At 43.1% G+C, this 27,038-nt stretch overlaps 1 long non-coding RNA gene across 1 annotated transcript; it reads left to right on the top strand.

Moving 5' to 3' along the window:
- The first annotated feature begins 1,544 nt into the window (after positions 1–1,544).
- Positions 1,545–25,545, top strand: LOC121001765. Its single transcript, XR_005779132.1, has 3 exons — positions 1,545–1,555; positions 7,214–7,220; positions 25,413–25,545. It is a non-coding gene; the product is annotated as an uncharacterized LOC121001765 (long non-coding RNA).
- Positions 25,546–27,038: the final 1,493 nt, after the last annotated feature.

Below are 27,038 nucleotides of genomic sequence, written 5' to 3'. Positions count from 1 at the left end.
GGTGCGCAAAGGGGCCCAAATTCCAATGAGTACCTTTTAGGAGGGCATTTTTAGGCATTTGGATTCCAGACTTCTTCTCACGCTTTAGGGCCCCTAAAATGCCATGGCAGTATAAATACCTCACATGTGACCCCATTTTGGAAAGAAGACACCCCAAGGTATTCCGTGAGGGGCATGGCGAGTTCCTAGAAGTTTTTTTTTTTTTGGCACAAGTTTGCGGAAATTGATTATTTTTTTGTTTTTTCTCACAAAGTCTCCCTTTCCGCTAACTTGTGACAAAAAGTTCAATCTTTTTCTTGGACTCAATATGCCCCTCAGCAAATACCTTGGGGTGTCTACTTTCCGAAATGGGGTCATTTGTGGGGTGTGTTTACTGTTCTGGCATTTTGGGCGGGGCTAAATTGTGAGCAACCCCGTAAAGCCTAAAGGTACTCGTTGGACTTTCGGCCCCTTTACGCACCTAGGCTGCAAAAAAGTGTCACACATGTGGTATCGCCGTACTCAGGAGAAGTAGGGCAATGTGTTTTGGGGTGTATTTTTACATATACCCATGCTGGGTGAGAGAAATATCTCTGTAAATTGACAACTTTGTATAATTTTTTTTTTAAAGTTGTCATTTACAGAGATATTTCTCACACACAGCATGGGTATATGTAAAAATACACCCAAAAACACATTGCCCTACTTCTCCTGAGCACAGCGATACCACATGTGTGACACTTTTTTGCAGCCTAGGTGTGTAAAGGGGCCCAAATTCCAATGAGTACTTTTAGGATTTCACAGGACATTTTTTACGCATTTGGATTCCAAACTACTTCTCACGCTTTAGGGCCCCTAAAATACCAGGGCAGTATAAATACCCCACAAGTGACCCCATTTTGGAAAGAAGACACCCCAAGGTATTCCGTGAGGGGCATGGCGAGTTCCTAGAATATTTTTTTTTTTTTGCACAAGTTAGCAGAAAATTATTATTTTTATTCTTTTTTTTTCTCTTACAAAGTCTCATATTCCACTAACTTGTGACAAAAAATAAAATTTTTACATGAACTCGCCATGCCCCTCACGAATACCTTGGGGTGTCTTCTTTCCAAAATGGGGTCACATGTGGGGTATTTATACTGCCCTGGCATTTTAGGGGCCCTAAAGCCTGAGAAGAAGTCTGGAATATAAATGTCTAAAAAATTTTACGCATTTGGATTCCGTGAGGGGTATGGTGAGTTCATGTGAGATTTTATTTTTTGTCACAAGTTAGTGGAATATGAGACTTTGTAAGAAAAATAAAAAATCTATTTCCGCTAACTTGTGCCAAAAAAAAAAAATCTTCTATGAACTCGCCATGTCCCTCAAAAGTGATCTTTATAGCGCCGCAGCGATTTTACGGTGTTTTTGCAGTGATCAGAAAAAAAAAATTCTGTCACTGCAGTGGGGCAGACTGAACGCAAGTGTGCGCACAAGATCAGGCCTGATCAGGCGAACACTGCGTTTTTTGTAGATCCTATAGAACATGTCCTATTCTTGTCCGCAATTGCGGACAAGAAAAGGCATTTTCTATATAGTTCTGGCAATGTGCGGATCCGCAAATGCGGAAAGCACATTGCCGGTGTCCGTGTTTTGCGGATCCGCAAAACACATACGGACGTTTGAATGGAGCCTTACAGGGGGGTGATCAATGACAGGGGGGTGATCAGGGAGTCTATATGGGGTGATCAGGGGTTAATAAGTGACAGGGGGGTTGTCACGGCCACGGTTTTGGCCGTGACTCCTTGGGAGCCGCATACAGTTGCCCGCGGTTTGGGTTGTTGTTTCAACCGCAGCTTGAGGCTTGATGTTGTTTGCCTCAAGTGCGGTTGCCACGGACAACAGGTATGTGTGCGGTCCCTTTGGAGTTTGTGTGCGTGTATGTATGCACTGTCGTTTGTCTGTGTGCACTCTGTGTATTGTGTGGTGTGCACGGACACCTTTCCTGCACTGTGGTTGCCCGTGGCAACGTTTGGTGATGTGTACATGTGGTGGCAGTGTCCCGGCCTTGGGGCTGACACCCAGGACATGGTTGCCACCCATGTTGTTGCCTGCGGCAACAACCACAGTGTGTTTGTTGTGTTGGACACTTTACCTTTAAGTTGGTGTTTTCCCTTTCCTGTGGTGTTGGAAGGGTTAACTCCCTTCCCAGTGTGTGTGATGTCACTGGGTGTGTCTGACCGTTGGGTGTGGCCTCTTAGGCCTATAAAGCCTTTCACTTTGGCATGGCTCAGTAGGTTGCTTCAGTCATGCTTTGCTGTTGCAGCCTCCTGTGATTTCCATCTTCTTGTAAGGGCCACCCTTCCGGTCATAAGTTCTAATACCGTGATGTGTTGTTGATGTCTTGTGTCTCTGTGTTTTGTGCAGCTATGGATGTCCTGGTCCCTGTGTGTCTTCATGTGTGTGCTGTTTACCTTTGTCTATGTGGACAGCCTTTCCTTAGCACGGGTTCCAGTCAGCAAGGCTGAGACAGGTTTGTGTGGAACTGTTTGGTTCACCTGTCTTATCCATAGTCCTGTTTATGTACCCCCTTCTTCATGCTGCTTGGCCAGTGAGACTCCTGCTCCTCCGTTCCTAGGAGGAGTGGGTTGTCTTACCCTGCTCCTTAGCCCAGGGACCGGTCGGAGGGTAAGTCAGGGATCCGAGGTTCCTGCGCATGGGTCCTTTTACCATCAAGGTCGGCCCATGCAGGTAGGAGACAGGGTCAGCGTTAGGGACGCAACAGGAGGTGACCTGCTCCCTGATTCTGTGTTTCTGGCGAGTAGCGACTGGACATCTTCCTTCACCGCACGGCTGAGCATTTCCCCCATCCTCAGCCGTGACAGGGGTGTAGTGTAGTGTGGTGCTTGGTGCTACTTACAGAGCTGCCTGTGTCCTCTGGTGGTCGATCCAAGCAAAACGGACCACCAGAGGACCAGGTAGCAGGTATATCAGACGCTGTTAACAAAACAGCGTCTGATATACCTTTCAGGGGTTAAAAAAAATCGCATTTACAGCCTGCCAGCGAATTATCGCCGCTGGCAGGCTGTAGATGAACTCGTTTACCTTCCGATCCTGTGAACGCGTGCTCCTGTGTGCGCGCGCGTTCACAGGAAATCTCGCGTCTCGCGAGAGGACGCGCCGATGCGTCCAGGAGGAATAAGCCGGCCGCCCACAGGTCGGGAGCTGGTTAAGCAAAAACAATTTTTTATTTTTATCTTTTACATTTTCAAAATAAAAAGGCCTGAAGGAAAAGTTTGAGCACCCTTCATCGTTAGTACCTAGTAGCACCCACTTGCAAGTATTACAGCTTGTAAATGCTTTTTGTGGCTAGCCAAGAGTCTTTCAATTCTTGTTTCAGGGATTTTCATCCATTCTTCCTTGCAAAAGTTTTCCAGTTCTGTGAGATGTTTTGGTCCGTCTTGCATGCACTGCTCTTTTGAGGTCTATCCACAGATTTTCACTGATGTTCAAATCAGAGGACTGTGAGGGCCATGATTAAACTTTCAGCTAAGGAGCTACTGATATCGATGCTCACAAGCAGAGCTTAGTTTTGCTCACCTGCTCCAAATTAGGTGGTAATTAATATGTGCACGGAAGTATTACACTGACATTGTATCAGGTCAAAGCAGAACTTAACTTTATTATGAAGTTACAAGCATTCTATACCCTTAGCTGAAGGGAAGGGTCATACATGGACTCCAATTGGACAATAATACAAGGGCGTATATCTGCATACTCTCATAAAATGGAAGTAACCTTAAAACATATCCATGTATGGGCATAAGCCTTAGTGTCTTTGTGCTAAAATGCCATGCAACGGGGCACTGTCCGAGAGGTAAAGCAGGATATGGCAGCCATCTTGATTGAATGATTATCGATTTTCTATAACACTACAATCTTCTGCTGTTTCTGGTGAAAATTTGAAATCCATTGAATTAAAGAAGCCAAATGACTCCTTTAAAGACTATGAGGAATCCAGATACAGTTCATATAGTCCAAGTTCCAAAGGCTACTACTTGCATTGAAGTTTACATATGCAGTACACCCATGCATTGATCTGTATAAAGGTATGGAGGTGCAAGTGTAATTTCCATATAGCCACAGTCCCAGAGAGCACACTGCAGGCTATGGACTGAATTTCAGTGGTATAAGAATTGAATATTGAGACGGCTTGAATATTTTCAGTTCAGGAACAAATAAAATGTCAGCTATACTTGTTATAACTAGAATTGCTTACATAAGGACAGAACATAGGCCATAACTACAGATGCAATTGCTTAGCTGAGACAGGGCAAAGATCACAAGAGCAATGACATACAGTACGTGTGACAAATAATTTCTGCTTTTTCCTTCACCTACCATAGGTTTAATGTGACTCTGATATGCAGTGGTCAACAGGAAATATACAGTGCCTTGAAAAAGTATTCATACCCTTGAAATTTTCCATATTTTATCAAGTTATACCCATATAATTTTATATGATAGACCAACACAAAGTGACAAGTGTGTGTGAAGTGAAAACAAAATAATACATGGTTTTCAACATATTTTATAAATAGAAATCTTAAAAGTATTCAGCCCTCTGTACTCTGATACCCTTAAATACAATCCAGTGTGACCAATTGCCTTTAGAAGTCACCTAATTAGTACATAAAGTCCACCTTGTGTAATTTATCCTCAGTATAGCTACAGCTGTTCTGTGAATACTTCAGAGGTTTGTTAGAGAACATAAGTGATCAAACAGCATTGTAAAAACCAAGGAACACACCAGACAGGTCAGAAATAAAGTTTTGGAGAAGTATAAAGCAGGATTAGGTTATATATACCAAGCTCTGAACATCTCACGGAGCAATGTTCAATCCATTATCTGAAAATGGAAGGAGTATGGCACAACTGCAAATCTACCAAGACATGGCCATCCACCTAAACTGACAGTCCAGGCAAGGAGAGCACTAATTAGAGAACCAGCAAAGAGAGCCATGGTCACTCTAGAGGAGTTACAGAGATCCACAGCTCAGGTGGGAGAATCTGTCCAGATGACAACTATTAGTCATGTACTCCACAAATCTGTCCATTCTACAGGGTGGGCCATTTATATGGATACACCTTAATAAAATGGGAATGGTTGGTGATATTAACTTCCTGTTTGTGGCACATTAGTATATGTGAGGGGGGAAACTTTCAAGATGGGTGGTGACCATGGCGGCCATTTTGAAGTCGGCCATTTTGAATCCAACTTTTGTTTTTTCAATAGGAAGAGGGTCATGTGACACATCAAACTTATTGGGAATTTCACAGGAAAAACAATGGTCCACGATGACCAATCCACTTTCCAGGAAACTGTTCATCTAGGAATGCTCGGACCTGACACCCATAATGTGGTGGTGCACCATCTTGCTGGAAAAACTCAGGGAACGTGCCAGCTAGATGAACAGTTTCCTGGAAACTGGATTGGTCACCGTGGGCCAGTTGAATGGCCCCAAGGTCTCCCGATCTGACCCCCTTAGACTTTTATCTTTGGGGTCATCTGAAGGCAATTGTCTATGCTGTGAAGATACGAGATGTGCAGCACCTGAAACTACAGATACTGGAAGCCTGTGCTAGCATTTCTCCTGCAGTGTTGCTATCAGTGTGTGAAGAGTGGGAGAAGAGGGTTGCATTGACAATCCAACACAATGGGCAGCACATTGAACACATTTTATAAGTGGTCAGAAACTTGTAAATAACTCATGAAAGAATAAAGTTACGTTAAAACCAAGTACACCATTGTTTTTCCTGTGAAATTCCCAATAAGTTTGATGTGTCACATGACCCTCTTCCTATTGAAAAACAAAAGTTGGATTCAAAATGGCCGACTTGCAAATGGCCGCCATGGTCACCACCCATCTTGAAAAGTTCCCCCCCTCACATATACTAATGTGCCACAAACAGGAAGTTAATATCACCAACCATTCCCATTTTATTAAGGTGTATCCATATAAATGGCCCACTCTGTAGAAGACTGACAAGAAGAAAGCCATTTTTGAAAGCAAGCCATAAGAAGTTCCGTTTGCAGTTTGCCACAAGCCATGTATGGGACACAGCAAACATGTGGGAGAAGGTGCCCTAGTCAGATAAGACCAAAGTTGAACTTTTTAGCCTCAATGGAAAACGCTATGTGTGGTGGAAAACTAACACTGTACATCACCCTGAATACACCATCCCCACCGTAAAACATGTTGGTCGCAGAATCATGCCACGAGGATGCTTTTCTTTAGCAGGGACAGGGAAGCTGGTCAGTGTTGATGGGAAGATGGATGGAGCTAAATACAGGGCAATCACAGAGGAAAACTTGTTAGAGGCTGAGCTGAAGGAGCTTGAGATATTTTGGAAAGGAGAATGGTCAAAAATTTCAGCCTCTAGATGTGCAAAGCTGGTACAGACATACCCCGAAAGACTTGTAGCTGTAATTGCAGCGAAAGATGGTCCTACAAGGTATTGACTGAGGGGGACTGAATAGAAATAAACGCCACACTTTCCAAAAGTATGTATCACTTTCTTTTCACTTCACACCTACTTGCTTGTTTGTGTTGGTCTATCACATACAATCCCAATAAAATACATTTAAAAGGGTATTCCGGTTCATTGGTTTGGGTCTGCTTTGAAAGCTTTGCGCAGGTTTTACAAATGTCTAATATACTGTAAAAAACAGTTTTGCACTGTTCTCTAATAATATCTACTTACTTCTTTGTCTCCCTGGCCTTGATTACACTCCTACATCCCTTAGTTATGACCCGTCTGCTCTCTCCTGTAGCTGGTCGATCACGCACCGTTCCTCTGCTCTGTGTCTAGTCCCAGCTCTGTGAATGAGCACTCTCTTGCACCTGGGACGATCTCTGGTCCAGGCTTCTCTGGACTTTATGTCTGCTAAGAGAGGGAGCTGTCTGCTGATTTCTCAAGGCATGTAAGGCTACTTTCACACTAGCGTTTTTTGCAGATCCATCATTGATCTGCAAAAACGCTTCTGTTACAATAATACAACTGCATCATGAACGGATCCGTTTGTATTATGTCTTCTATAGCTATGACGTTTTCTATTGTGCCAGATTGTGTCAGAGAAAACGGATCTGTCCCCACTAACTTACATTGTGTGTCAGGACGGATCCTTTTGGCTCTGCTTCATCAGGCGGACAGCAAAACTCTGCAGGCAGCACTTTGGTGTCCAGCTCCAGAGCGTTATGGTGACTAAACGGAGGGAAACTGATGCATTCTGAGCGGATCCTATTCCATTCAGAATGCATTAGGGCAAAACTGATCAATTTTGGACCGCTTCTGAGAGTCCTGAACGGATCTCACAAACGGAAAGCCAAAACGCTAGTGTGAAAGTAGCCTAAGGGAGCTGTTCTCTACATCACCTGAAGCTGGTTTGCTGAATAAGTCTAACATGTAACAGTAAGCTCTATGTTTCTGCCGATCCATTTTTGCTTTGACCCCAGGGGAGAAGCGCCAAACCGTTTATACAGGAAGTGCAGAATTATTAGGCAAGTTGTATTTTTGAGGATTAATTTTATTATTGAACAACAACCATGTTCTCAATGAACCCAAAAAACTCATTAATATCAAAGCTGAATATTTTTGGAAGTAGTTTTTAGTTTGTTTTTAGTTTTAGCTATTTTAGGGGGATATCTGTGTGTGCAGGTGACTATTACTGTGCATAATTATTAGGCAACTTAACAAAAAACAAATATATACCCATTTCAATTATTTATTTTTACCAGTGAAACCAATATAACATCTCAATATTCACAAACATTTCTGACATTCAAAAACAAAACAAAAACAAATCAGTGACCAATATAGCCACCTTTCTTTGCAAGGACACTCAAAAGCCTGCCATCCATGGATTCTGTCAGTGTTTTGATCTGTTCACCATCAACATTGCGTGCAGCAGCAACCACAGCCTCCCAGACACTGTTCAGAGAGGTGTACTGTTTTCCCTCCTTGTAAATCTCACATTTGATGATGGACCACAGGTTCTCAATGGGGTTCAGATCAGGTGAACAAGGAGGCCATGTCATTAGATTTTCTTCTTTTATACCCTTTCTTGCCAGCCACGCTGTGGAGTACTTGGACGCGTGTGATGGAGCATTGTCCTGCATGAAAATCATGTTTTTCTTGAAGGATGCAGACTTCTTCCTGTACCACTGCTTGAAGAAGGTGTCTTCCAGAAACTGGCAGTAGGACTGGGAGTTGAGCTTGACTCCATCCTCAACCCGAAAAGGCCCCAAAAGCTCATCTTTGATGATACCAGCCCAAACCAGTACTCCACCTCCACCTTGCTGGCGTCTGAGTCGGACTAGAGCTCTCTGCCCTTTACCAATCCAGCCACGGGCCCATCCATCTGGCCCATCAAGACTCACTCTCATTTCATCAGTCCATAAAACCTCAGAAAAATCAGTCTTGAGATATTTCTTGGCTCAGTCTTGACGTTTCAGCTTGTGTGTCTTGTTCAGTGGTGGTCGTCTTTCAGCCTTTCTTACCTTGGCCATATCTGTGAGTATTGCACACCTTGTGCTTTTGGGCACTCTAGTGATGTTGCAGCTCTGAAATATGGCCAAACTGGTGGCAAGTGGCATCTTGGCAGCTGCACGCTTGACTTTTCTCAGTTCATGGGCAGTTATTTTGCGCCTTGGTTTTTCCACACGCTTCTTGCGACCCTGTTGACTATTTTGAATGAAACGCTTGATTGTTCGATGATCACGCTTCAGAAGCTTTGCAATTTTAAGAGTGCTGCATCCCTCTGCAAGATATCTCACTATTTTTGACTTTTCTGAGCCTGTCAAGTCCTTCTTTTGACCCATTTTGCCAAAGGAAAGGAAGTTGCCTAATAATTATGCACACCTAATATAGGGTGTTGATGTCATTAGACCACACCCCTTCTCATTACAGAGATGCACATCACCTAATATGCTTAATTGGTAGTAGGCTTTCGAGCCTATACAGCTTGGAGTAAGACAACATGCATAAAGAGGATGATGTGGTCAAAATACTCATTTGCCTAATAATTCTGCACGCAGTGTATATATATACAGTACAGACCAAAAGTTTGGACACACCTTCTCATTCAAAGAGTTTTCTTTATTTTCATGACTATGAAGGCATCAAAACTATGAATTAACACATGTGGAATTATATTCATCACAAACAAGTGTGAAAAAACTGAAAATATGTAATATTCTAGGTTCTTCAAAGTAGCCACCTTTTGCTTTGATTACTGCTTTGCACACTCTTGGCATTCTCTTGATGAGCTTCAAGAGGTAGTCCCCTGAAATGGTTTTCACTTCACAGGTGTGCCCTGTCAGGTTTAATAAGTGGGATTTCTTGCCTTATAAATGGGGTTGGGACCATCAGTTGCGTTGAGGAGAAGTCAGGTGGATACACAGCTGATAGTCCTACTGAATAGACTGTTAGAATTGGTATTATGGCAAGAAAAAAGCAGGTAAGTAAAGAAAAACGAGTGGCCATCATTATTTTAAGAAATGAAGGTCAGTCAGTCGAAAAATTGGGAAAACTTTGAAAGTAAGGGCTATTTGACCATGAAGGAGAGTGATGGGGTGCTGCGCCAGATGACCTGGCCTCCACAGTCACCGGACCTGAACCCAATCGAGATGGTTTAGGGTGAGCTGGACCGCAGAGTGAAGGCAAAAGGGCCAACAAGTGCTAAGCATCTCTGGGAACTCCTTCAAGACTGTTGGAAGATCATTTCAGGGGACTACCTCTTGAAGCTCATCAAGAGAATGTCAAGAGTGTGCAAAGCAGTAATCAAAGCAAAAGGTGGCTACTTTGAAGAACCTAGAATATTACATATTTTCAGTTGTTTCACACTTGTTTGTTATGTATATAATTCCACATGTGTTAATTCATAGTTTTGATGCCTTCATAGTCATGAAAATAAAGAAAACTCTTTGAATGAGAAGGTGTGTCTAAACTTTTGGTCTGTACTGTATATATATACACACACACTATATATATATATATATATATATATATATATAAATAACATATATAAAAAAAGAGTAGAAAACATAAAAGTACCTGTAAAATATAGAGTATATATAGATGTTTATACATTTGGAATATAATGAATATATGTGAAAAACGTGTATGAGAATGTCCTACACAGACAATATTAAATTTGGAAAAAGATCCAAGAGTCCATATTTGTAGGTAGGTATCAAAGGAACGTATACTAGTCCTAAAATTCTTAATAATTCTTATATTCTAATGCTTCCTTTAATCCGAACGGTGTAAGGGTGTTGAGTTGATAAATCCAAAACATCTCTTTCCTGCAGAGTTGTTGAAAAGAATATGGAACATGTTCAAAGGGGGTCAACTGTAAAAGATCGGGGTTACCATTGTGTGATACTGCAAAATGGCGTGATACGCTGTGGGTAGCCACTTTCCTTCTTATATTTGACCGGTGTTTGTTCATTCGTTCTCGAAGTGATTGTGTGGTATGACCCGCGTAGTATAAATTATACGGACATTGTACCTTGTATATCACGTTGGTGGTGCCGCAGTTCATGTAGTGTTGTAGGGTAATGGGATTTTTTATGTACGGTATTTGAATTTCTCTAGTATCATGAATGATCATTTTACAACATTTACTTCTGCTTGATCCACATCTGTAGGACCCCTTGTTTCCAATTTCCTTGAGGGGTTGTTTGTGGTTTGGAGTTTTTTTAGGTAGTTTGGGGCATGATGGGGCCAGTATGTTTTTCAAGGTTTGGGCCCGACGGAAGGTTAGTTTAGGCTGTATGGGGACATCCTTCCCTAAATAGTTTTGTGTTTGGAATTGTATTGTGTGATAAGGCTAAGAGGGGGTGGATTTGAAGTGTTTATCTGACGAGTCTTTCCTTTTGGGCTATCTTTTTAATTTTCTCTAAGAATTCTATTTCTGGATTCTTTGATAAGTTGTGGGGGGAGGTAATCTTTTTCTGAAAATCTAGTGCTCAAGATGTCGATCAGTCTTTTCATGTCAGCATCATCCGAGCAGTTCCTCCTAATCCTTTTCGATTGACCGAAAGGGATATTGGTTTTCCACTTGTGATGGTGACAGCTCGTGAAATCTAAATAGCTATTAGCATCTACGCTTTTGAAGTGTGTTCTGGTGGAGATCTGGTTGTTGTAACTGCTCAGGTGGAGGTCTAGGAAAACGGCTTCTTTAGGGTGGCTTTCTAGTGTGAGGTTCCGATTCCAATCGTTGGAGTTGACCTCTTATATAGGAATCTAAATCTTTTGTGTTTCTATCCCAAATTAGAATGATGTCATCAATGTATCTCTTGTTAAGTTAGATATTGGTATGTTCAAGAAAACCAACTTGGTTTTCAAAGGTACCCATAAAAAGGTTTGCGTATGAAGGGGAAAACTTGGTTCCCATTGCTGTACCCATTTCTTGTATGTAGATGGTGTCATTGAATGCAAAATAGTTGTGTTGTAGAATAAAGACAGCTTTTATCCCTAGAGTATGTATTATATTACTATATAAAGACGTCACGTCTAGTGTAGCCCATACACAACTCTCTTCCCATTGTACTGATTTATTAACAAGATGAGATGTGTCGCGAAGGTAAGAAGGGAGTAGGAGAACATATCTCTGTAGTATGTTATCAATGTATTCGGAAAGATTGGAAGTAAGGGACCCGATCCCAGATATAATTGGTCGTCCAGGCGGATTTGAAAGGGACTTGTCAGCATCATCCGAGCAGTTCCTCCTAAAACTTTTACAGCTGCCCCCCTTTGAACATGTTCCATATTCTTTTCAACAACTCTGCAGGAAAGAGATGCTTTGGAATTATCAACTCAACACCCTTACACCGTTCGGATTAAAGGAAGCATTAAAATATACTAATTATTAGGAATTTTAGGACTAGTATACGTTCCTTTGATACCTACCTACAAATATGGACTCTTGGATCTTTTTCCACATTTTATATTGTCTGTGTAGGACATTCTCATACACGTTTTTCATATTTATTCATTATATTCCATATGCATAAACATCTATATACACTCTATATTTTACAGGTACTTTTATATGTTTTCTACTCTTTTTTATATATGTTATTTATATATATTATTTTTTTATATATATTATTTTTTTTATATAATATATATATTCTCTCTCTATACAATATCATCATTATTTTAAGTATATCCAAAGGGATTTCCAGGACAGAACCACCCATTTCTACTCTTATTTATACTCATCTTTACTTTTTTTCTTAGTTTTATATCTATTAATATGTATATTCTGCAATTATTAATGGTCATTGTTATTTATTACAATTGAATAATTATTTATTGCACAGATAAACTGTGTGCATATAATCTGGGTGTCCCCCCCCCCCCCTTTGATTGATTCCGTTTCCGCCTATCGGGCCCGCCATGGAACGCAAATGCGTTCCACGGCAAATCGTGGCCGGTAGACTGATATTTTATCATGTTTCAGCCTCCGAAATCTTATCTATATACATTCCCCATACCCCTCCACTACCACCAATATGTATCCATAACAGCAAATAATTTTACACATAATTATCCTAGTTGTATACACTTGCGTTCCAAGGTGAAACGCAAAACCTCATATCCACCCATACACTCTAATTCTGGTGGGAGAACACCACTATTTAAAGAGACAGGATGTGACTTTACTCTAATATGGCTATCCTGTACTATTGTTTTTATGATGTCTTATTGCTACTCAAGAAGGCGGATTCCTGTATCTAACCCCCAAAAAGCGTTGGGAAGAATCTTCAAATAAATAAATTGATCCGAAGCCACCACGAATTGTGCTGACATCAATATCTACCATTCTGGCTAGGGGGTTATCGGGTTCCGTAGGTGTCTTGAGTTTATCCTACGGACCACCCCCCAGTGAAGTGAGTCAATAAGCTTTTATCTATCTATTATTTTTATCTCTTATTTGGAAACTAAAGGTTGATACATATAAACGGTTTGGTGCTTCTCCCCTGGGGTCAAAGCAAAAATGGATCAGCAGAAACATAGAGGGTACTGTCTTTGAACCCACTATGCAAACATCTCCGTTCCCTTCTATTTTTACTTCTTTTAGTACCACACGTAGATTGGGTTCTACGTTGTCACCCCATTAGCAGCCTTTCCATAAGTTAGTAGCTCTTCTCTACCCAAAAATTTTCTCCACCTTATTTTTTACGTTCTACTCCTATTCCACTGGCGCCTCCAGTCTTTTCTTGTCTGTTTCTGTATTACTGTGTGTCTGTCAATCTGTCTTAGGCTCCTTTCACATCACCGTTTCTCCTTTCCGTTCTCCGGCTCCGTTGAGGAGCAGGAGAACGGAAAGGACGGATTCTGCAGATAACTGAGACCTAACTGAGCGTAACTGAGTCTAAAGACCCCATAGACTATAATGGGGTCTGTTCGGTGTCCGCTCAGAACATGATTCAACGGAGCCGGAGAACGAAAGGAGAAACGGTGATGTGAAAGGAGCCTTAGTCTGTCTGTCTGCAAATCCTACAGTGTGTCTGTATATTTTTCACTATGTATCTCTCATTATTTTCCATTTCTCACTCTATGGCAGGGGTAGGCAACCTCCGGCACTCCAGGTGTTGTGAAACTACAACTCCCAGCATGCACACTTGCTCTGCTCTTTTCATAACTCCCATAGAAATGAATGGAGCATGCTGGGAATTGTAGTTTCACAACAGCTGGAGTGCCGAAGGTTGCTGACCCCTGCTCTATGGCCTCATGCACACGACCGTTGTTCGGGTCCGCATCCGAGCCGCAGTTTTTGCAGCACGGGTGCGGACCCATTAACTTCAATGGGGCCGCAAAAGATGTGGACAGCACTCCGTGTGCAGTCCGCATCCGTTGATCCGTTCCGTGGCCCCGCAAAAAAAAATATAGCATGTCCTATTCTTGTTCGTTTTGCGGAAAAGAATAGGCATTTCTACAATGGGCTGCCCTTTCCGTTCCGCAAACTGTGGAAGGCACACGGGCGGGTTCCGTTTTTTGCGGATCCGCGGTTTGTGGACAGCAAAAAACGGAACGGTCGTGTGCATGAGGCCTATGTACTGTATGTATTGTTCTGTCTTGATCACAAACATCACATGACAGAGGATACTCTCTCCACTGTGTGCTTCAAGAAAGAGAAGCAGACCTGCAAGGAGAAGGGTGCGTAAGTTAAAAACAGAGTCACTTTAGAGGCTGATATGGATCAGGTTAGTTTAGGTGCACCACATACACACCAACACTACAGGAGTTGAAAAAAGTTACATAACCGGAATACCCCTTTAGGTTTGTGGGTGTAACGTGAAAAAATGGGGAAAAGTTCAAGGGGTATGAATACTTTTTAAGGCACTGTAAATATCCAAAATGTGATCAATTTCACAGAATAGTGGTTAACTTAAAAAACTTCATGAATATTGCACATAAACATACATTGAACATACTATGGTGGCTGGATAGATAGAGATAGATGGATAGTTAAGTGATTATATGTATATAGAACGTACAATATACAGTATATGATATAGCCTAGATCAGGCATGCTCAACCTGCCTCCCTCCAGCTGTTGCAAAACTACAGCTCCCAGCATGCCCTAATAGCTGTAGGCTGCCCAGGCATGCTGGAAGTTGTAGTCTTGCAACAACTAAGGCTACTTTCACACTAGCGTTTTGTGCGGATCCGTCATGGGCGGATTTGTTCAGATAATACAACCGTCTGCATCCGTTCAGAACGGATCCGTTTGTATTATCTGTAACATGGCCAAGATGGATCCGTCATGAACACCACTGAAAGTCAATAGGGGACGGATCCATTTTCTATTGTGCCAGATTGTGTCAGTGAAAACCGATCCGTTTGGCTCAGTTTCGTCAGACGGACACCAAGACGCTGCAAGCAGCGTTTTAGTGTCCGTCTCCAAAGCAGAATGGAGTCTGAACGGAGGCAAACTGATGCATTCTGAGCGGATCCTTATCCATTCAGAATGCATTAGAATGCAAACTGATCCGTTTTGGACCGCTTGTGAGGGCCCTGAACGGATCCCACAAACGGAAAGCCAAAACGTCAGTGTGAAAGTAGCCTAATCTGACAAGGGCCAAACTCAAAGGCCTCTTTCACACGAGCGTGACGGATTGGCTCCGGATGCGTTCAGTGAAACTCGCACAATTTTGCAAGCAAGTTCAGTCAGTTTTTTCTGCGCGGGTGCAATGCGTTTTGATGCGTTTTTCACGCACGTGATAAAAAACTGAAGGTTTACAAACAACATCCCTTAGCAACCATCAGTGAAAAACGCATCGCACCCGCACTTGCTTGCGGATGCAATGCGTTTTTCACGCAGCCCCATTCTCTTCTATGGAGTCAGGGCTGCGTGAAAAACGCAGAGTATAGAACATGCTGCGATTTTCACGCAACGCAGAACTGATGCGTGAAAAACAACTCTCATGTACACAGACCCATTGAAATGAATGGGTCAGGATTCAGTGCGGGTGCTATGCGTTCACGTCACGCATTGCACCCGTGCGGAAAACTCGCTTGTGTGAAAGGGGCCAAAGAGTTTGTATGGTCTTGATACTCTGATTGCCCGGTTTCCCTTCATGTACTCTGACTTCTCACGCTCAAAAACATACTTTACTTATAGATTAATTTTAACCTTCTTGGCCATAAAGAGATAGGGAAAATTGACAGTGAACCCTATTAGAGTATATTAGTAGATTTGCTGCCTAAATTCCTGCGACTCTTCCATTTATTTGAATAGGGCAAGCAGAAGTCCCTTAACTTGCCTCAGAAACCCCAATGCAATGAATGGACCTGATTTTTTCCCACCACCCCTGCCGATCAGTTGTTTAAGGCCCCTTTCACACGGGGGAGTATTCCGCGCGGATGCGATGCGTGAGGTGAACGCATTGCACCCGCACTGAATACCGACCCATTCATTTCTATGGGGCTGCTCACATGAGCGGTGATTTTCACGCATCACTTGTGCGTTGCGTGAAAATCGCAGCATGCTCTATATTCTGCGTTTTTCACGCAATGCAGGCCCCATAGAAGTGAATGGAGTTGCGTGAAAATCGCAAGCATCCGCAAGCAAGTGCGGATGCGGTGCGATTTTCACGCACGGTTGCTAGGAGACAATCGGGATGGAGACCAGATCATTATTATTTTCCCTTATAACATGGTTATAAGGGGAAATAATAGCATTCTGAATACAGAATGCATAGTAAAATAACGCTGGAGGGGTTAAAAAAAAAAGAAAAAAAAATTAACTCACCTTAGTCCACTTAATCGCGGCCCGGCATCTCCTTCTGTCTCCTTTGTTGAATAGGACCTGTGGTGAGCATTAATTACAGGAACAGGACCTTTGATGACGTCACTCCGGTCATCACATGGTACGTCACATGATCTTTTACCATGGTGACAAAATAATAATAATAATACAATAATACAATCTACAGAACACCGATCCCAAGCCCGAACTTCTGTGAAGAAGTTCGGGTTTGGGTACCAAACATGCGCGATTTTTCTCACGCGAGTGCAAAACGCATTACAATGTTCCCGCAACGCACCCGCAACGCCCGTGTGAACCCAGCCTTAGGGAGTCATTGCTCTTACTGGAGCTCTTGTGAGCACTGCGGGCTCCCAGCAGCTTTCCAAGGACAGCGCCATACATCATATAGTGGCAGTGCTTGGTAATGCAGCTCAGCCCCATTGACTTGCAACTAGGCCAAGTGACCGATGTATAGTGAAGTCACATGGCCTAAGAAGATGCTGCGGAGCTCAAGGCCTTTTCTAACAGTTAATCGTCATGGGTCCCAGGTGTCGCACCCCTGTAGATCTGATACAGATGATCTATCCTAAGGGTAAGTCATAAATACCATTTTCTGAATAACCCCTTTAAAATGTGGTATAGCCACTGATTTATATAATAAAATCTATCTGCATAGTGACACCTGCTGTTTCTTTCATTAATTCTCTGTACACCTTGCTAAGGTGGTCGCTTATGCTCAGTTCCATCCCTCAACTGCCACCAGCCCTATCTACTGTTAGAAGCTGTGACAGTTACAGGATGAAAACGGCAGTAGAAAGGACACGCCCCCTGAGCTGTGATAGGGAGAGAACTGCAGTAGAAAGGACACACCTCTGATCTGTAATAGGTAGAGAGCTGCATCAGAAAGGACACGCCCCCTGAGCTGTGATAGGGAGAGAACTGAAGTAGAAAGGACACACCGCTGATCTGTAATAAGTAGAGAGCTGCATCAGAAAGGACACGCCCCCTGAGCTGTGATAGGGAGAGAACTGAAGTAGAAAGGACACACCTCTGATCTGTAATAGGTAGAGAGCTGCATCAGAAAGGACACGCCCCCTGAGCTGTGATAGGGAGAGAACTGAAGTAGAAAGGACACACCGCTGATCTGTAATAGGTAGAGAGCTGCATCCGAAAGGACATGGCCCCTGAGAAAGGACATAAACCCTAAGAAAGAACACACACCCTGAGCTGTGATAGGGAGAAAGCTACAACAGAAAGGACACTCCCCTGAGCTGCCATACTTGAAAAAGATAGTAGTGTAATTGGAGCAATGAGTGGAGAGATCTCTGGACCCATGTGAGGTACAGGGCTGGTTCTAGCTTTGTTAGAAAGAGATTGTTATGAACTATATGATGTCTGACTCTTTTACATTACTCATGGGAGAACCCCTTTAAGCATGTTGGTGCTATATAACTAATATTGTATAAATAAGATAGAAGACGGATATTTGGATGGATGGATTATATGTAATCATGATTTCATGTAAATGTATTGAAATTGAAACATATGTAAAGAAAGGAAACACACGATTATTATTATTAAAGAGAATTGTAATGAGGTCAATGAATATTACGCACTGTACAATATAACGCACGGTGTGTGTAGCGTTTAGCGAGTCTGGACTTTAGTAAGGCCAGTGCTTCCCCGTCTCCCAGGCACTGAAAGAGTTAAACCTCCGTGTGCCAGTCTGCCATGTTCATACAGCGTCTGTAAATTAACACAGTGAATGAACCACAGCAGCCATGGGTTTAATAAACGATTTAGTCAATTAGTGCGTGTGGCAAAGCCTGTAATTAATTTTCATAGGAATCAATGTATCCGAGTGACGCTCATTAGAAGAAAGAGAGAAAAAAAAAATATTGTGTTTCTTGCTTTGTGTTCATTTTTCAGACAGAATCGGAGGCCAATCCACCCTAATCAACTTTGCATAAGCCCGGCTCAACTTCCAGTGCTGTCTCTCATCAGCGCAGACGTCAGTCACCGGACACTGCGTTGCCCAAAGCCCTCTGTCCTCATTTCTCCATGGCGGGATGCATGTTGATCTTTCATGATAATTTGCTCTCGCCTGCCTTCCCAGCTTGCCTGGCCCTGACAGGTCTGCCCCGTTTCTGGCACACACCATATGGTCCGGCCCGGCTCCTCCCATGATGTTTTCTTCAGTTCCATCTCACGGACCCTCGACGCTACATTTCCATCACTGAAGGCATCTTCTCGTCTAGCCCTGAACTATCCATTTTGACTGGCTTATCCATGTGGACTCAGTGGGTATTAATGTCCTATTTCCACTCACTGATGTGACCTTGATGATTATTTTAGCTGACGTCACTGGATTTCAGACAGAAACGGGCTTGTAATAGTTCTGGAACACGCAGAAGTGCAGAATTCGTTTTACCCTTTGAGTGCTGGACTGCAGAGCAAACAACGAGGCCGACGTGAGATGGAAACTATTTGTCTGCTTTCTTGTTTCAAATCTTCAAAAACTGAATGTAAGGCCTCTTGCACACGACCGTATTCATTTTGCGTGTGTATTCCGTATTTTGCGGAACGGAACCGCTGGCCCGTCATAGAACAGTACTATCTTTGTCCGTAATGCTGACAATAATAAGACATGTTAAATTTTTTTGAGGAACGGAAATACAGACATATGGAATGCACACGGAGTAACTTCCGTTTTTTTTTTGCGGACCCATTGAACTGAATGGTTCCGCATACGGTCTGCAAAATAAACGGAAAGAAAATACGTTCGCGTGCAAGAGGCTTAAGGGCTCATGCACACAAACGTTTATTTTTTTTTCATTTCTGTTCAGTTTTTTTTACAGGTCCGTATGCGGAACCATTTACTTCAATGGGTCTGCAAAAAAACGGAAATGACTCAGTTTCTGTATGTCCGCATGTCCGTTCCACAAAAAAATAGAACATGTCCTATTCTTGTCTGTTTTGCGGACGACAGGTATTGTTAAAATGGATGTCACACGGATGTTATCCGTTTTTCTTGTAGACCACAAAATACATAATGGTCGTGTGCATAAGCCTTAAGGGCTCATGCACACAAACGTATTTTCTTTCCATTTCCGTTCTGTTTTTTTTTTGCAGACTGTATACGGAACCAATTACTTCAATGGGTCAGCAAAAAAAAACGGAAGTTACTCTGGATGCATTCCATTTCCGTATGTCCATTCCACAAAAAAGTAGAACATGTCCTATTATTGTCCGCATTACAGACAAGGATAGGACTGTTCTATTAGGAGCCAGCTGTTCTGCAAAATACAGAATGCACACGGACATCATCCGTATTTTTTGCGGATCAGTTTTTTGGGGACCGCAAAATACATATACGGTCGTGTGTATGAGCCCTAAGACAGTCTGAATAAAGATAGAATGCACATTTTAAATGAGCATTACAAAAAGTAATCCAAGGCCAACTGGTGCTGTAAGAATAAATAAGAGGCAGAAACAGAAAAGAAATAGAAAAATGTAAAAAAAAAAAAATGAAAATATATAAATACAAGGGGAGATTTATCAAAACTGGTGTAAAGAAAAACTGGCTTAGTTGCCCATACCAACCAATCAGAGTCCACATTTCATTTTCCAAAGGAGCTATGAAAGGTGGAATCTGATTTGTTGCTATGGGCAACTAAGCCAGTTTTACTTTACACCAGTTTTGATAAATCTCCCCCAAAGAGAGAAAAATATGAGTCATAGAATACCTCAAAGTATCATACACCAATTTTCAGGAAGAATTGACCCTAATTGAATTTTTTGACCCAAAACAAATTTCAAGAAATTCGCTCTTCTCTAGTCTGTTCATGTAATATTTGGACAGGTCCACCATAATCGGTGGGAGAACTCAGCAGCTACTATCAATATAGGACTGGGGTTCCACTAATGGGAATTCTAGACCTTAGGGCAGGGTTGCCAGGCGACCAGAAATTTCTGGACAGTCGGTAAAAATAGGACGCATTTTTCCTGTGTCTGTAAAAAAATAAAATAGATGTGTCCGTGTTTTTTTGAGGCTGGTGGTACTTGGCTAGATTATTTTGTAGGTAATTATCACCATTTTAGAGCTCACAGTAAATGCTGGTAATGAGTTCTTATCAGTATATTGAGCTATAGACGTGCATTACTTATAATCGTTATAATTCATTAAGGTTTTCCAATTTGTCCGTAAAAAAAAGTTGGATGTCCGTAATTTTGGAATAAGTTGTCCAGAAAAAAGAAAAATTCTGGATGCAACCCTGCTGTAGGCATGAGGGACTAGCTCCAAAGACAGCTCCAAATGGGATTCATCTCCTGGACCTTTGGCTTCAGAGACTGGGCCTACTGGAAGATCCTCTGGTACTCTGGAGGACCAGTCCATCCCTGGCTACTATGCAGTCTCTGTGCAGTGCCACTATAGGGGAGATGAAGAATTACACGGAGCCTATTTAAACTAATGGTTTGTTTGTGTAATATATATAGACATGGCAGGTCCTTCATAATCTGTAGGAGAACTCAGCAGCTACTCTTCAATTTCCCTACAGCGCCACCACGGGGCATGTGAAGCATTACACGTAGCCTATTTAAATCAATGATCTATTCATGTAATGTATAGATATGCCAGGTCCTCCAGCACAAGAGGAACTCTTTGGAGCTAAAATAGGTCGAAAATAGGTTTTGTAAACCAGACAACCCCTTTAATATACGTAATAAACTGTGTTACGTCGATTTTTAATTATTCATCAGGAAATAATGCTGCATCGTCTCACAGATTCATATTTCATTACTAACCTTTTATCAAACACAATTTTTTTCATAAACTCCTAATTATGTATTTCACAGCCAGAAAATCACTGTTTAACTAAATATTAGCTCCCCTCGCAATTATTATTTTTAAGTGTTATTTTTATCTTTAAATGCCGGGGCTGGTTCTCTGCAACAAATAGCAGCTTGTTGAATAAACTTTCTAGTAATCACAAGCCGCTGTATTTTACTTCCCATTCTCGACTAAATTACATCCTTGCACTTCACTCAGGGAGGCGTCTCCATTAGCGCAATTGGTCAGTATCCAACCAGCTTAAATTACAGAATTTCGTGCACTAAAAAATCAACAGGACATTTTTACCTGGGGTATTCAAAACAGGGCTTATTGTGAGGGAAGAGTGAAGTACGGAGAAAGCGAGAGAGATGGAAAGAAGGACTATTCTGCAGTCCAAAGAGTGGCAGATGTATTTTCTCTACATCTGTAAAGTTACAAAAAACACACACATTTTTCAGATTCGGAAGCAACTTTTTTAATTTAAATTTTTTAGATGAAAAATTAGAGATATTGAAAAATATGTGTTCTAATGAAAGATTAAAAATAATCTTAATTTATATCGTGCCAACATAGTCCACAGTGCTGAGAGTCAAGTAATAAGTATAATTACAAGTAATCAAATAGCACACTAAAAAAAAATTATATAAAGGACATAGGTCACAACCCCTGGATCATCCCCTGTCCCCGCAGGTAAATTCAGCAAGTTGACTTAGGCTACATTCATGCAACAGTGAAAAACAGATCGTGTGATGGCCATTTTATTTTTACTGGCATCACACGTCCATTTTAAAAACAATGGTAATCTATGGGTTTATTCACATTGCCCCTTTTTTGGACGGCCAATGAATAATGGATGTTTTCACGGACTAACAGCCCACATACAATTGAAGGGGATTGTTTTTAACGTCTGTTTCTCAGAAAGGCATCAGTGAAAAAAATTGAAATGTAGCTGTAACAGTCGCGTACACACACACACACACAGGGGATAGGAAAGTGACCACTGCGCTCCACCCTTACCCCTGGCCCTGCCTACTTGCCTCGCAAGACCTAATGACAGGGGACAACTGGACGGCAATCCCTAGCTTGGAATATGTGCTGGGAGGACAGATCAGACAAACAGAACGTGAACGGACCGAGTCAAAACCAGGAAGGCAGCGCAGTACAAAGGAACAAGCAGAGAATGGTCAGGAGAAAGAGAAGGTCGTTTACCAGGAGCAGCTAGAAGTACCAAAAGAGTTACCAGGGATCGTCTGGAGCAGGCCGGGATCAGGAACCAGTACAGCACAGCAGGAACAGATAGGGAGACGTCGGATAAATAGGAGGTAAATACACCAGGAATCCAAGGAGACACAGGTGAAACCTGAATAACTGGCAATCTGTGGCCAGCAGATTGCCTGTTTAAATAGGGAGCCAGAGGGGTCATGTGACGTGGCCAGCGTCACATGACTCCACATAGACTACACAGCTGAGCGCCGAGTGATAAGCTCGGCGCTCAGCCCTAAAACCATTTGCATGAATGCGCATAGACATGCGGGGGGCGCACATAGTATTATCAGGAGCGCGGGCGACGCCGGACGCGCTGATGATGCGCGCGCGCTCCGGACGTGCCCGCCTCCTAGACCGCGCCGTGACAGTAGCCTTTTACATTTTGATCAAAACATATACTAATGATGTCAACACGGCCAAACAGGGACACTGCTCGCCCTGTAACAGACTACTGAGGATTGCAACAGCATGAAGAGTCACAATAGTGGCCCCATAACAGAGTTGGTGAGGGTGGAAACAGCATAAAGAGTCACAGTAGTGGCCGCAGAACAGAGTGGGGATAGGTGGACGCCGGACGCGCTGATGATGCGCACGCACCCCGGACGTGCACGCCTCCTAGACCGCGCTGTGACAGTACCCCCTCTTTTAAGGACTCAAGTGACGGCTTCTCGGGATGATCCTCATGAAATTTCTTAACCAGTCTAGGGGCATGAACCTCCCTAGCTGGTACCCAAGACCTATCCTCGGGTCCATAGCCCTTCCAGTGCACCAGATACTGCAAGGAATTACGCACTCTCCTGACATCCACAATTTTAGATACCACATACTCCACAGAATCCTTAACCAGAACAAGCAGAGGCGCGGCTTGTGACTGTACAACAGGTTTGATGTATTTTTTTTGTAGGGACTTGTGAAATACATCGTGAATGTGGAAGGAATCGGGCAATTCGAACCTAAATGATACAGGATTAATCACCTCTACGATTTCGTACGGCCCTATAAAGTGAGGAGCAAACCTTTTTGAAGCAACTTTGAGTGAAAGATTTTTAGAGGACAACCCCACCTTATCCCCGACCTGAAAGTTCACCCCCGTGGAACGTCTCCTATTGGCCTTGACTCTGAGTATTTTGAGCTTTTTCTAGGTTCGATTGAACCCGAGCCCATACTGTGCACAGTTTTGAGGAGATCTTATCCGCCTCGGGATTACACGAGGAGACGGATGACCCAGAAAGAAAATGAGGATGAAAGCTATAGTTACAAAAAAAGGAGAGACCCCAGCAGAGAAAATAACACATTTATTCTGAGCAAACTCGGCTAACGGGAGGTATTTCACCCACAACTGTTGATCATCTGCAACATATGCCCTGAAAAATTGTTCCACCGACTGATTGAGGCGCTCAGTCTGTCCATTACTTTCAGGGTGATAAGCAGATGAAAGGGACAGAGAAATCCGGCATCTCAGACAGAAGGCCCTCCAAAACTTGGACACAAACTGCACACCCCTGTCAGATACAATATTTTCTGGAATGCCATGTAAACGTACAATTTGTTCCACAAACAAAGATGCTAGGGTTTTTGCACTCGGGAGTTTAGGCAAGGGAATAAAGTTAGCCATCTTGCTGAATATATCGACCACTACCCAAACCACAGTCTTACCCTCCACAGGTGGCAGATCAGTGATAAAATCCATCGAGATATGAGACCAGGGTCTACTGGGAATGGGTAAGGGTCGTAGGTCGACAGCCGGGCTAGTCCTAGGGGTCTTAGACCTCGCAATAACCTCGCAGGCCAACACATAAGACTTGACGTCTCTAGTTAAAGTAGGCCACCATAATGATCTGGGAACCAGCTCTTTAGTACCCTCAATGCCCGGATGTCCACAAAAAACAGAGTCATGACACTCACCCAGCAGTTGGAGATGAAACTGTATAGGAACAAACAACTTATCTGTAGGAGTGGATGACGGAGCTAGGTGTTGTTCAGCCTTGATGAGAGTCGTGATGTCCTGAGACAAGGCTGCTACGAATACCTTAGCTGGTAATATGGTTTCAGGTGGAGTCTCTGTAGGCTGGTACGCACAGAAACTCAGAGAGAGTGCGTCGCCTTCCTGGTCTGAAAGTGATGGAACAATTAAAGCGTGTAAAAAACAATGCCCATCTAGCCTGACAGGGATTTAACCTTTTAGGTGACTCGAGAAACATTAGGTTCTTATGATCGATAACAACAGTAACACAATGTTTTGCCCCTTGAAGAAAATGTCTCATTCTTCAAATGCCCACTTAATGGCCAGTAACTCACGATTCCCTATGTCATAATTTCTCTCAGAGGGGGAAAATTTTCTGGAAAAAAAGGCACAAGGTCTCAGGTTAGCGAGGGTAGCAGGACCTAGTGAGAGGACTGCTCCTGCCCCGTCCTCAGAAGCATCCACCTCCACGATAAAAGGTGCTTCCTGATCTGGCTGGGTTAGAACGGGAGCGCTACTGAAAGCCTCCTTTAGAAGGGTTCTGGAAGCTTGATCGGTGGCTTCATATGAGAGCTCAAGTTCGGACCAGAGGCCTGAGGAGCAGCGGCGTCTTGTCCTATTTCTAGGGAATGAATATTCTCCCCTAGCTCCTGCACCTCTGCGTCAGGTTTGACACATGCTCAGTCAGGGTCACTAGAGTATTCATGGTACAGTGGTTTCAGTAGGCCTGTTATTCTGTAACAGTCGCGTACACACACACACCGGGGGGAGGAAAGTGACCACTGCGCTCAGGTTAGCGAGGGTAGCAGGACCTTGTGAGAGGACTGCTGCTGCCCCGTCCTCAGAAGCATCCACCTCCATGATAAAAGGTGCTTCCTGATCTGGCTGGGTTAGAACAGCCTCCTTTTAGGGTTTCAAATGAATCTAAGGCCTCAGTAGACCAATTTTCCAGATCCGCCCCTTTTTTAGTGAGGTCGGTCAGTGGTCTAGCGATTACCGAGAAATTCTTTATGAACTTACGGTAGTAGTTAGCGAATCCAAGGAAACGTTTTAAGGCCTATTAGGATGATAGTCTTACCCATCCCTTAATCACTAAAACCTTGCTAGTATCCATCTTTATGGCGTGGGGAGTCAGAACATGTCCGAGAAATATAATCTCCTGCACCCCAAAGACACATTTTTCCTGTGTAGCAGATAATTGGTTCTCTCTCAACACCTCCAACACCTGTCTAACATGAAACACATGACTCTCAAAATCAGGGGAAAATATCAAAATGTCGTCAAGATATACAATGACAAATTTTCCCAAGAACTTCCTAAGAATATTGTATGTGAAATTTTGGAACACAGCCGGGGCATTGCTGAGTCCAAAAGGCATAACGAGATATTCAAAGTGACCGCCTGGGGTATTGAACGCTGTCTTCCACTCGTCCCCCTCCTTTATTCGGATTAAATTGTATGCTCCTCTTAAATCAATCTTAGAAAACCAGGCCGCCCTAATACCTGGTTAAATAAATCCGGAATCAATGGGAGGGAGTAAGTATTCCGGATAGTGATCTTATTTAATTTCCCATAATCTATACAGGGTCTAAGACCACCATCCTCCTTCTTAACAAAGAAAAACCCCGCCCCCATAGGAGAAACCGAGGGTCTAATGTGCCCCTTAATGAGATTCTCCTTAATGTAATCTTCCATGGCCTCACGTTCAGGTTTAGAAAGATTGTAAATACACCCTTTAGGAAACCTTGCCCCCTTCTCCAGGACTATGGCGCAATCATAAGGTCTATGGGGAGGAAGAGCCTCCGGGGACGACGACGAGAACACATCAGCATACTGATGACTGCGGGTAATACCTCAGACTCCACAAAGACCCCAACCCGTACTCTAGACAAACACAAGCCGCACTCAGATCCCCAACTCACCAGTTCCCCTCTGGTCCAATCAATCATAGGATTGTGCAATTGGAGCCACGGCATCCCTAATACCAACTCAACTGGTAAGTTCTCCAGGACTAACAGGGAACATTTCTCTAAGTGGCACACTCCCACAGCTAAGGAAATCTCTGAGGTACATAACCTCACAGTACCCCCCCCCCCCCCCCCCGGGGAGTGGAGTCAATGGCCATAATATAGATGGGCGTAGGTAAAGCAAAAATTGGAATACCCTGTCTAGTAGCATACCCCTGGTCAATAAAGCTGGCCACTGAGCCCGAATCTATAAAGGCCTAACCCAACCACGTATTAGAACCCAGAGAAATGGTTATAGGAGCTAAAAGCTTACTCTTAGTAATAACAGGGGGTACCTGGTCCCTTGGTGGTCTTGTCTCGGAAGCCTTATCAGAAAGGATCCTCTTTGGACACTAATTGATCCAATGGTCAGGATCTCCGCAGTAGAAACAGATCCCACGTCAGCGGCGCTGATCCGCTCTGGTCATGCCAATTTGCATAGGTCCTTCAGAGGAGACCTCACCACTCCTGGAACAAACCTCAGACTGGACCAGCATCTGAGAAGAAAACTGTCGTTCCTGTCGTCTTTCTCTCACACGTCGGTCGAGTCGGACTGCTAGGGTCATAGTCTCCTCAAGAGTCTCTGGGAGTTGATAACTCACTAGTAGGTCTTTTAGATTATCAGATAGACCTGACCTGAATTGACACTTAAGAGCTGGCTCGTTCAACCCTGAGGGAACACAC

The sequence above is a fragment of the Bufo bufo genome, chromosome 5 (assembly GCF_905171765.1).
Source record: "Bufo bufo chromosome 5, aBufBuf1.1, whole genome shotgun sequence".
NCBI lineage: Eukaryota > Metazoa > Chordata > Amphibia > Anura > Bufonidae > Bufo > Bufo bufo.
The sequence above is the reverse complement of the archived record's forward strand: the minus strand, read 5'-3'. Positions and strand labels throughout refer to the sequence as shown.